The following is a 12,500-nucleotide window of genomic DNA, read 5'->3' as shown; positions in this document are numbered from 1 at the left end:
CAGGCTGAGGGCGGTATCCTAGTAAGGCTATGAAGCTTACTAACACCTCCTCCTTACCAATTTATTTCTAATTCTGCTCCGTTACTATATACTTGTGTGTTATTCATGCAATCTATGTCGATATTGAAAAGACATAAGGAGGAAACCCGGGGATATTAATGAGTGGTTTGGAAGATAAATCGCTAAGGAAGAGGTGTTAGGGAGCCTCCTTACACGACGAGAATACAGGACTGAATCTCTCTCTCATCTGCATCCTTCCATAAAAAAATACAGGTAAGCTTGCTGTTCTTTGTGTAAATCCTGTCATAGCAATAACAGGTGCTGGAGAGGAGGGTCTTGGCCTCGTGGCTTCGATAAGACCGCGTGGCTCTGATGCCTGGTCACACAAACGTCCCTCAGTTGCCACCCTATTCCCCAAAAGAGTAATGGTGGACTGTAGCAGAAGGGTAACTTTAGCCAGGTGTTTACTGGGTTCACATTTCAGATGAACTTGAGGCTGTATCAGCTACCAGTACTACTAAGATTTCTCACTGCACGTGGGAGGAAGCCAGTCACATCAGGACATATGGAAGTGAAAAATGGCTGATGAAGAAAGGGAGACGAATGAATTAATGAGAGAAGAATAAGAGATGAAGGAATGAATGAGGGAGAGATGAAAGTGAATGAATAGATATGAAAAATAAAAAGGAGCAGGTAAAAGACAAGTCATAAAGAATTGTCAACGCCGTCAGCCTCACTTTGTCAAACACCAAGTTTTCCTGCTTAGGTTCTTGATTTTACTCCCATCTTCAGCTTTATGTTAGGCTTTCCTCTCGCGTCTGCCTCTTGTTTTGCTGATTCTATTGTACACTCACGATCATTACTTTCTGCTCAGGGATGTTTTTTTTTTTTTTTTTTTGTTTTTTTTCTTTCTTTTTTCCGATTTAATGGCTATCGGCCATAACGTTGGCCATTAAGCCAAAATGTCATACACTGAATAAACCAAAGTGTCATACACTGGACATATATACATAAACACACTTGTACATATAGGAACACACAATATCCAGACAGTCCACAGCACAGACGACAATCAGGAGCAGTAGAGCAGGAAGGCATGGGCAGCAAAAGTGACGGCTGGGACTAAACTGTGGAGGCAGCAGAGTCTGAGTCTGAGTTGGAACCTGCGGCAAGATGAGACTGCACGGCCCCGAGGGTGTAGGAAAGTATACGACACTCCTCGGGGTCGGTAACAGTCTTGAGGGACCCCCGGCGCAACTCGGTGAAGGAGAGCAACGCCTGCCGGTAGTCCCCCTTGGAAAACTCTTGCTCGCCAGACTCCACTGGTGCAGTGTCCTCATAGTGGAGCAGCTGGTTCTCCAGTATCTCGAGGCCAAGAGGGGGGAGGGAGGAAAAGTCTCCCCAAGAGAGTTGCCGGACCGAACTAGAGGACCTGGCACTCTTCGCTCCCTGGTCCGTTGATGATGGAGGCACAGCAGGAGTCACCTCCTCAGATACAGGTGCGTCAGAATCAGCCTCAGGTGGAGATGAGGATTCAGCATCCCCAACCTCCATGGGAACCTCAGGTACGGGCCGAGAGGCGGACTGGCGGGAGACAGCATGCCCCGACAGCTGAATCCTCGTCGGTGGAGTGGAAGGCTGCAGCTGCAGCACCCGCGGTACCAAGGAGGTGGGAGTCGAGGAGGGCTGACGGTGACGACGAAGAGGACGAGGACAAGGAGCTCCCCTCCCAGGCCTCCTCTGTGCCATGGGTGTGGAAGAAAAAGACTCTGGGATGGATATGGCAGGGAGCCCGTTGGCCTGGAAAATGACGGGCAGGCGCCGAGCAAAAACCGCCATATCTCCCCCTGAAAAGGCTTAAGCAACCTCCACACACATGGTGATGATAGTAGAGGCAGAGGAGGCAGGGAAGGAGGCAGGAACATTAAATGGTGGCCGCCGCCGCCGCCGACGACGACGGGGGAGGGCATGGGGCGAGCCCCGAACTGCCTGGCCTGCAGGGCCGGTGACAAAGGCAGCTGTGGGGCCCTGAGCATCCTCCCGTATAACAAATTCTACCTCCTCACCAGCAGCAACAGACGGCACAGGGTGGGCAGGGTTTGGGGCCACGATGAAGGAGCGGTGAAGGAACACATCCCCCCCCGCATCCCGGCGTGTGATGAAGCCGTAGCCCTTCCGGACGTGGAACCACTTGACCTGCCCCACAACTTTGGCCGTCATGGTCCTCCTAGTGGATTCCTCAGCTGCTGGATCCTATCCGTCCTGCTGGAGTGAGAATCTCCACTCGAAGCAAGGGTGTGTGTCTTCTCAGGTCAGGAGCTGGAGCCCGTCCCAAAACTAACCACACACCTCACCTTGTTGGCGGGAAAACTTCCCTCAGGGATGCTCCCTTCCTACCCCTATATACCCAGGGAAGACGATGGGAGGGGGGGACGGAACGAGCTCCACCCGCCTCTACCCCAGCACCCCACCCTCCCCGATACCCTTACCCCACCCAACCCCCCACTCGTCATTCTTAACTGGCAGTTACATCTCAAGCTAACCTCATACTTTACACTGATAGTCACATTACTAATACACAAACATAAAACACTAGCATATGTCAAAAGTATATATTAGAACTATGAACACGCTGCAGCAAGAAATTAATGCATTCAAAAGTTGACACTAAAACAAAAACGTTAACCACGGCCATCCCAGGCCTCGTGCCTCGGGTGCGTACATGCGTGTGTGTGTGTGTGTGTGTGTGCGCGCGCGCGTGTATGCGTGTGTGTGCGCGCGCGCGCGCGCGTGCGTGCGTGCGTGCGTGCGTGCGTGCGTGCGTGCGTGCGTGCGTGCGTGCGTGCGTGTGTGTGTGTGTGTGTGTGTGTGTGTGTGTGTGTGTGTGTGTGTGTGTGTGTGTGTGTGTGTGTGTGTGTGTGTGTGTGTGTGTGTGTGTGTGTGTGTGTGTGTGTGTGTGTGTGTGTGTGTGTGTGTGTGTGTGTGTGTGTGTGTGTGTGTGTGTGTGTGTGTGTGTGTGTGTGTGTGTGTGTGTGTGTGTGTGTGTGTGTGTGTGTGTGTGTGTGTGTGTGTGTGTGTGTGTGTGTGTGTGTGTGTGTGTGTGTGTGTGTGTGTGTGTGTGTGTGTGTGTGTGTGTGTGTGTGTGTGTGTGTGTGTGTGTGTGTGTGTGTGTGTGTGTGTGTGTGTGTGTGTGTGTGTGTGTGTGTGTGTGTGTGTGTGTGTGTGTGTGTGTGTGTGTGTGTGTGTGTGTGTGTGTGTGTGTGTGTGTGTGTGTGTGTGTGTGTGTGTGTGTGTGTGTGTGTGTGTGTGTGTGTGTGTGTGTGTGTGTGTGTGTGTGTGTGTGTGTGTGTGTGTGTGTGTGTGTGTGTGTGTGTGTGTGTGTGTGTGTGTGTGTGTGTGTGTGTGTGTGTGTGTGTGTGTGTGTGTGTGTGTGTGTGTGTGTGTGTGTGTGTGTGTGTGTGTGTGTGTGTGTGTGTGTGTGTGTGTGTGTGTGTGTGTGTGTGTGTGTGTGTGTGTGTGTGTGTGTGTGTGTGTGTGTGTGTGTGTGTGTGTGTGTGTGTGTGTGTGTGTGTGTGTGTGTGTGTGTGTGTGTGTGTGTGTGTGTGTGTGTGTGTGTGTGTGTGTGTGTGTGTGTGTGTGTTAAGCGGTGCACCAAACACACGAGGCCTGAGTTGGCCGATGTTAACGTGTTTGTTTTACCGTCACCATCATAAAGCATTGTGTTCTTGCTGCGGCGTGTTGATGGTTATATTATATACTTGTAACACGTCCCAGTGTTTTATGTTTGTATCAGCAGTGGCACCAAGAATGTTAAGCAGGAAATCAGCTTCAGATGTAACTGCGAGGAATGACGGGTGGGGGTTGGGTGGGTAGGGGTATGGGGGGGTTGGGGTGGAGGTCGTTTCGTCCCCCTCTACCCTCTTACCTGGGTATACAGCAGTAGGAAGGGGGCATCCCTGGCCAGAAATTAGTCATCGTCAGTGTATATATATTTCCTCCTCTGTCATTTTTTTCATTGTACATTTCTTGCCTTCTTTGTCATTTTTTTTTTTTTTTTCAGATTTTACTGTGTATTCCTTGCCTCTTTTGTCACCTTTTCCTTTTTTTTTTATTGTATATTATTTTTAACACCACCTGCCTACCTGTCAGCCTGCCAGCCAACTAGATTGCTTTCTTGCCTGCATACTATATATTCCTATATGTTTTGCCTGGCGCTGATGAGAAGCCTGTGCGTGGTGGCGTTGGACACCCTGGGTGGAGCAGCTGCGACATGCATCCGCGAGCCAAACCTCCATATATTTCCCTGCACCTCGCCGTGGGGAGGGTGTGCATGGAGAGTCTGTTTACCGAAGTGCATGATGGCAACAGAAGATGAGGAAGATACGAGTGATATGTCTGCATGACTAATGTGCCTGAGGGTTCTGCTATCTGAAATGCATGGTGGCTATTGCCAATGGACAGGAGACTCAAAGGATGAGACAGGCAGTCAGACGGACGGGTAGACAGAGCAGGTTGTTGCTTAACATCGGTTAGTCTAGCTGAGCAGACCCGTCAACCACAATCAGAAACTGCTCCTACGGGACCGTCGTACAGGTACAGTACAGTACATGCAACGTGTAGATATCCGTAACCCCAGTGTGGTAGACAGCTTCTCACAAGAGTCAGACCAAGGCCCTTCTCATGGTGAGGTGCAGGAAACTATGAGTGCACAGTGCCACCACGTGTAGGCTCCTCCTCAGCACCTGGGGACGAAGGCTGACAGGTAATGAAGACAAGAAGAGGGAGGAAAAGGTGGTGACGGCGGCACTGACAGGGAGGAGAAAGGCTTGGCGTTAACAGTGTGGGTGATGTTCCCGGTAACTAACTAAGCTTTACGACCACACGACACACCATTTATGCCCCTCTCGTTGGCATGGCACACCGCAACACTTCTTCTTAAGCCAATTATTTTGCATATCACACCTTATTGTTGCTTTAAGTGCTCTATTATTATCCATTTAGTTTGCCTTAGTAACACACGAGGATACTTTGACCCATTAGGCAAGGTATTTAAGGAAGGTTTCAGGATGTATCGTCAGCCAGCACGAACAACACCTTTTGTAAAGTGTAGCCCTGCAGGGGAAGACAGCCACGGAGGAGGAGGAGGAGGAGGAGGAGGAAGACAACGACGACGACGACGACGATAATAATGATGATGACACGCACGCACGCACATGCACCTGCGTTGACTGGAATATTAATATCCTCCAGTGTTCCGTGTTGTTGGAAGAGGTAGGCTCGGCAGGCAGTGAAGCAGACAGGGAGACAAGAGAAGCATGTAGACGCACGCAGAGACACTTTTGCATGTCCCGTCGCCAGCATGTTTTTACCAGACGTAAAGGCAAACACACGCACCCTAACACACTCCTGCATGTCCCGTCACTAGCATATGATTTTACAAGACGTAGAGGCAAACACACGCACCTTGACACACCATTGCTACATGATTCTACAAGACGCACAGGCAAGCACACGCACCTTAACACACACTAGCATGTCTCGTCACCAGAATATGATTTGACAAGGGGCGTAGAAGCATGAAAACATTTTGACACGTGTTTGTATGCACCATTTTAAGTCAGGGGTGTAATTTCTATATACAGCTGGTACTGCGTATTGGAAGAAAATGGAGGATCAAATTTACAGCAAGTAATGGAACTATATTAAGCAACAGTCCTCTAAAACAATGTCTTTTTTTTTTTTTTAAGATAGCATGAAACTTTAAAAAGGACGCGTTATCAAGAAGGCGATCCGTAACATGGACTCTGTAAATGTTAACAAGAATCACAGACGCTAGCTGACAGGAGCACATGCTTGGCTTCGCGTGTAAACCACAACTGTCAACTCTCTCATCTTCCCTCACACAGACACGCCAGTTGTTACTCGTGCCCTGAGGTTGACTAGCACGAAAAATCTTGCATAAGGATGAAATAAACTGCTAAATCTGTCCTACGTTGTTGCTTTCCTGACTACGTGTAGACCACAACAGCCAGTCTCTCTCATCTTCCCTCACAAATACGCCAGATGTTACATTGTGCTCTTAGGTTGTCTGAAGAAGAAAAGCTGCTTAGGGATGGAGAAATAATATAGCTAAATATGTCCAAGACTAATATCCAGTATCACCTAACGTTTGTGCGAGTGGCAGAGTTTAATAGTTATAAGGCATCTCTTGCTATTGCCCATTGTTATGTAAAATATTCTCTCCTCAGTCTCTGCTTGTCCTTTACCCCCCTCCCTCCTTTCCTCCATCTCCCCATCCCTCCATTTCTCTCCCTCTCCCTCCATCTCTCCCTCGGCTTCCATCGCTCTCCATTTCCCCCCCTCCCTCCCCCCCTCCTTGCTCTCCCCTTTCACGTCGCTATTTTTGACAGCTGCCCATCTCACCCACGCCGGTATTCGTGACCTGTTTTCCTCTAAGCATCAAGCTCTGTTGGAATCATTCTCTATTGGTTCCTCGATATTTTGGCTACGAAATTCCCTCTGTATATCAGCGTCCTAACAAACCCAGGGCGCCTGTAATATTAAAACAATAATGCTTACTCCTTTCAATCTTATGACGAATTATTCACGCTGTCCCTAAAAGACTTTAGAGACTCTTCGGACTGTAGTTCTTATATATAGTCGTAGATATAGCCTTCATTAACCCCCTCTATTTTTTTTCAGGCAGGGAAGAAGGAACTAATGGCCAGAAGCCGGCAAGCCTTTTACTACAGAAAATTGAAAAGAAAAAAAAAAGCCAAAGATGAAGTTAAGAAATAATTTTGAGACGTAAATTAGAAAATGTCATGCTTTTGAAGGGGTTAACATCATTGCCTAGACTAAGCCTCGTCTTACTACAGGGCAATTTTTTCACTTTATAGAAACACCGTAATGGGTTAGTCTCAAAGAACGTCCTTCCTCTGAAAATTAGGAGTATTAACGCCATTACTTAATCTCCATGTTCTTAAGTTTTTATGCATTTCAAAAGTTTAGGACCCCAAACTGCACCGACAGCTTATATACCCTCTCCGGGAAAAGGTTATAGAGTTGAAATTATACATATTAACAGTGACACCAGTTTTATTATACTCTAATGTGCTGATAGTGTGGCAACCAACATCCACTCCTGTAGTGCTGCCTAATTATATTTTCTGTCAACCCTCCTCTTCCTGTATCATTCATCCTTCCTGTCTATCATTCTTTCTACTTCAGGTGAGTACAGTACATCGCTTAACAAGCTTAATGGTTCCCTGTAACCCTTTGTGCAACGCTGAGTGGTAACCATACACCCACATAACAGATATGTGCAGCAGACTATGGTGCCCATGTTAAAAGTGTCATTCTAAATGTGGCATTTATCCATGTAATAAACCGATACTCTTCCGCACGCCTTGCTATGGCGGGGCGTCGTCTGCTGCAGGAGAATCACTTCACAGCATGGGAAAGTCATGTCTGACACGAATTACTTTACACGCCAGACATACAATATTCCTCAAATCAGGCCCCCCTTTTATAAGTGACAACAGTTGTGGTAAGTCTGCATAGGTTAAAGAAAGTGAAAGAACAGTATTGGTTTACTAAGTTAATACAATACATTCACACCCACTACACGTAAAACTTCATTAACAGTGACAGTGTAAAGTGTACAGTGAATGACAACTTGTATACTCGACAGGTATTTTCATTTACATTCCATTATTTCAAAGTCCATAGTCTCAATTTCTTCCAAATGTTTCCTGGCCATACTTTACTTTCTCCAGTTAACTTTGATTACTTTTATTTCCTATGTCCGTAGCTATTTCTTATATCTTCCACTTTATATTCCACCATATTTTATTCACTTTTTTTTCCATATCCATATGACAATGTTTTCAAAGTTTTGTGGCGATAGGTTAGTAAAATTTCACTGCACTACAGCCGCCTTCCTCAGCCTTCTCTGCTCCCACAAACTGCTGCTGACTGCGGCTGCGGTAGGCCACTTGCCGAGATGTTATTTAACATCGATAGTCTGGAATTCTTGAAGTAGACGGTATGAGAGGGGCGAGAGAGAGATGAGGTGGGGATGTGTGTCCGTGAGTGCTGTGTGCCGGCTACTGCTTTTACCGAGACCTCTCACCCATCCAGGTCACGTTGGTTTGGCAGTGACATCGTCCACTCACCAGTCTTCTGAACTCGACTGAGCAACCAAGGCACATGTGGAGTTTAAAGCATTATTAATACACTTTGGTAAAATGTAATTTGTAATATGTTTCAGACATTCAGCCACTCATTCCTCTCAGCCATACTCATTCCTCTTAATTACGAGATAAGTGGAATATGAATGAAAATAACTGGGGAAAACTTTCTATTCGATCCCAGACGAAGCAATGATAAAAATTAAATTTTGCAAACAGTGGACGAAATATATACTCAATGAAGAAACCACTTGTTTCACGAGGTACGTAAGAATTAACTTAGTTCTACACAAATAATACGAAAGTTTAGGAATTTAATGTCATGACTTAGTCAAGACAAACTACCCTGCAGGGGCGGTTGCTTGGCTCCAGTTGTAGTCTGCTCAGCTAGACATTGCTTGTTTAATAAACCAATACTTGTTAACGATTTTTTCTCGTCAAGAGGAGTTAAACGACTTTTTTAACCCTTCCAGAGCGACACTTGAACGAACCACAAAAGATTTAATTGACCAAAACCCTATTCAGTCCGAGCTGACTGATGGGAAAAAAGGCAGACTAATACTGCAGGTACCAAAACAATGGAGGCAGTAATTAAGTGTAGTGAAGAGTCAACATTGTGCCAGCCACCGACCCAATATGGTGGACAAAATGTGGCTATGGGGGTCAGAGGGTCAGGGTGTAGGAGAGAATATGGGAAAAAAAGAATGTTGGGAGATCAGAAATTGAAGATCATTACTTAAAACACACACACACACTAATGTTCATTGTCAAACAGACCAACAGCAGTACAACTTGAACTGAACAAGCTATCAGATGGTAGCTAAGGAAAACATGACGGTAAATACATAACCTAACTAATAAAATCAAAAATTGAAGCAAGTGACGAACACAGGTCACTTTTCAATAGAACCGAAAGTTTCCCTCACGAATCCTTTATTTTCGTCAATACCTTAATGTAAAAGTACCTATAAATCTAACTAACCCCGTTGTCAGTCCTTAATCTTGCAGTTTAAAGCCACTGCTCCACGATATGGAAAAATACAGGGGACAAGGGAAGGGGCTATGCTGCACCGCGCCTCTCATCACTACTAGCCAATTCCCACCAAACCGTACCCACTCCCTGGATGACCTACCCCACTCGTCGTTATTGCTACAGCCCAGCACTTTCCTACGAACAACCCCCAAAACAAAAACCACCTCCCTCTATATGTGGCTGTCGTAACAATGATTAATATATACATAAACATTTCAGCTGTACACATGAATTAAATGCAGATTTACAAATATTCTACCACCAGTGTCACTCAAATCACTCCTATCACCTATTCTTAAAACTATCACTATCAAATTTAAGTCCAAAATAAAGCTGTACAAGTAGTAAATATAGAACATACCTCCATAAATGGTTAATATCCGACTACCACCTTCCCACTAGATACATCAAGCTTTAGTTCAACGGCTGGATCCACTGTCGATGTCCTCTAACATCAGTCACTAATTTCTCCAACTTACTCCCTCACGTATGGACTCTGGTCTAGCGCCGTGCAAGGTTATTCACGTCCCATTGCTCCTGGTTAACTAACTAATTTCATGCAGGTTTATTTCACCTCGACTCTGAATGAAGCACCACAGCTTCACGAAAGCATGAATATCAGTATGAAGTACTCGACTCCACGGAGGAGAAAAGATACGGAGTAACGACTCAACGTTAAAACTGCGAGGCCATTACCTTCACGCCATCTAGTGCACAAGCGAGATAAGGGAGAACGGGATATAAGAGAACGGTTACGGGGTAGACTATGTTTAGATTATGAATCGGGAATATATAAGCCTTCCACGTGACACTAAGTTAGTCTTAAATAATTATATTGTGCATGAGCATCCTTCACCATTGATAACATGAGGCTGGTGAATAGTGTCCCATATAACGTATTTTGAGACAAAGATTCATTCCAGTGATAAAAGTCTTTGATCCGGAATATAATGGATGTATTAATGGAACGCTCTGGTAAAAATTACAGCTATAAACTCATTCTACAACTCCCTAGCACCTCTTCCTTAGCTATTTATTTTGCTTATTACACCTTGCTCTCCTACTGTGCTGTATAAATACTTCAAGCTTTACCATAATCTGCATACAAAACGTAGAAAAGGATGTTAATCAGCCTTGTCCAAAAATATATCGCTAAGGAAGTCTTTGGTTGACTAGTGGGAGGTGCCTGTGTGTTACCATGGCAACCTCTCACACCACCAGTTACATACACACATTTTCCCACCAGCAAGTTCCATTAGAGAGTATTGTGTGTGTGTGTGTGTGTGTGTGTGTGTGTGTGTGTGTGTGTGTGTGTGTGTGTGTGTGTGTGTGTACAGTCATGCGTGTGCCTGCACATCTCACCGCAATGCTCCGCCAACACCCACAACACTTTTCTCCTTAATTTCTTACCACAGAGAACTCTTACATTCCTGGATCTTTTCAAAAACTTGGTTCGACGTCGTTCTTACATATTATGAAGGAAAAAAAAGGTAACTGTTGATATACATGTTCGTAAAAAAACATTATATATAAACTGCGGGAGATATATTCTTTCACTTTCACTTGGCCCAGATTTTCGTTCTTTTGCAGCTGATTTCACGTAGTTCAGTGGCAGAAAGTACAATGCTATGGCTCTACAACCTTGTCTCAGCACATCTTCGTGACCAGCATCATCTTCCAGTGTTCATCTATTGCTACAACTCAGCATTCAGGACGGAAATAGGGGAGTTTTAGGCCAAGTTAGAGTAAAAAGAGTATAGTGGACAATATTCATAGTCTTGCCTTGGTTAGAGTGTGGCTAGGTTAGAGTGTGTTACACACACACACACACACACACACACACACACACACACACACACACACACACTCCTTTCCCCACCATCAAGTCCTACCTTAGAATACTTGTGTGTGTGTGTGTGTGTGTGTGTGTGTGTGTGTGTGTGTGTGTGTGTGTGTGTGTGTGTGTGCAATTTTATCAGTGTGACGTGTGCGTGTGTGTAGTCATATGAGTATATTTCACGTACATGTGTAGGTGTGTAAGTATAAACAGTCTTATCAGTATGACGTGTGTGCGTGTATGTATGTGACGTACATGTGTAGGTGTGTATGTGAGTGTGTTTGACGTATATGTGTTGGTGTCTATGCGTGTGTATGTACTGTACGTGTATGCTTCGTGGTGTGTGTGTGTGTATGTATGCATATATGTATGTAGTGTGTGCACATTTGTGATATATGTATGTAGATGTGTGTGCGTGTATGTGTGTGTGTGTGTGTGTGTGTGTGTGTGTGTGTGTGTGTGTGTGTGTGTGTGTGTGTGTGTGTGTGTGTCAAGTGTGCATGTATATATGAAGTGTTTGCGTGTGTGTATGTAGTGTGTGCATGTGTATGAAGTGTGTGGTTTTTATGAAGTGTGTGCGTGTGTATGAAGTGTGTGCGTGTGTGTATGTAGTGTGTGCGTGTGTATGTATGTATGTACGTATGTAGGTGTATACACGTTATCTTATAGCTCTACATTTTCATACAATTAGGCACTTGAGAGAGAGAGAGAGAGAGAGAGAGAGAGAGAGGCCGTTTACTGTGTGTGTGTGTGTGTGTGTGTGTGTGTGTGTGTGTGTGTGTGTGTGTGTGTGTGTGTGTGTGTGTCTGTGTGTCTGTGTGTGTACGTTTTTGAATTGTCATCCATCCAGGGGGAGAGAGAGAGAGACAGAGACAGAGAGAGGAAGGCCTTTGACTGTGTGTGTGTGTGTGTGTGTGTGTGTGTGTGTGTGTGTGTGTGTGTGTGTGTGTGTGTGTGTGCATCAGTACTGAAGCTGGGCAGTTACAGGTAACTGAAGAACGTGGGCAAGTAGGTAGGCAAGAATAAACGTAAGTAGGTAGGTAAGTAGGTAGATAAGGAGGTAGGCAAAGTAGGTAGGTATTTAGATAGGTAGGTAGGTAGGTAATTAGATTGGTAGGTAGGTAGACAGAGAAATAGGTGGGTAGGTAAGTAGGTTGGTAGGTAGGTAAGTAGGTTGGTAGGTAGGTAGGCAGGTCGGTAGGTAGGCAAGAGTAAAGTAGGTAGATAGGTCAGTAGGCAGGTAAGTAGGTAGGAAGGTAGGTAAGTAGATAAATAGGTAGGTAGGCTGGTAGGTAAGTAGATACGAAGGTAGGTAGGTAAGTTAGTAGATATGTACAGTAGGTAGGACGGTAGGTAGGCCATTAGTATGTATATATGGAGATACCTAATAGACAACAGACAGACAGACAGACAGACAGGATGGATGAAGGGAAGGACG

Source organism: Coenobita brevimanus, unplaced genomic scaffold (assembly GCF_032717465.1).
Source record: "Coenobita brevimanus isolate Jiangsu-jjx unplaced genomic scaffold, ASM3271746v2 jjx.HiC_scaffold_2604, whole genome shotgun sequence".
In the NCBI taxonomy this organism is placed as follows: domain Eukaryota; kingdom Metazoa; phylum Arthropoda; class Malacostraca; order Decapoda; family Coenobitidae; genus Coenobita; species Coenobita brevimanus.
The sequence above is the reverse complement of the archived record's forward strand: the minus strand, read 5'-3'. Positions refer to the sequence as shown.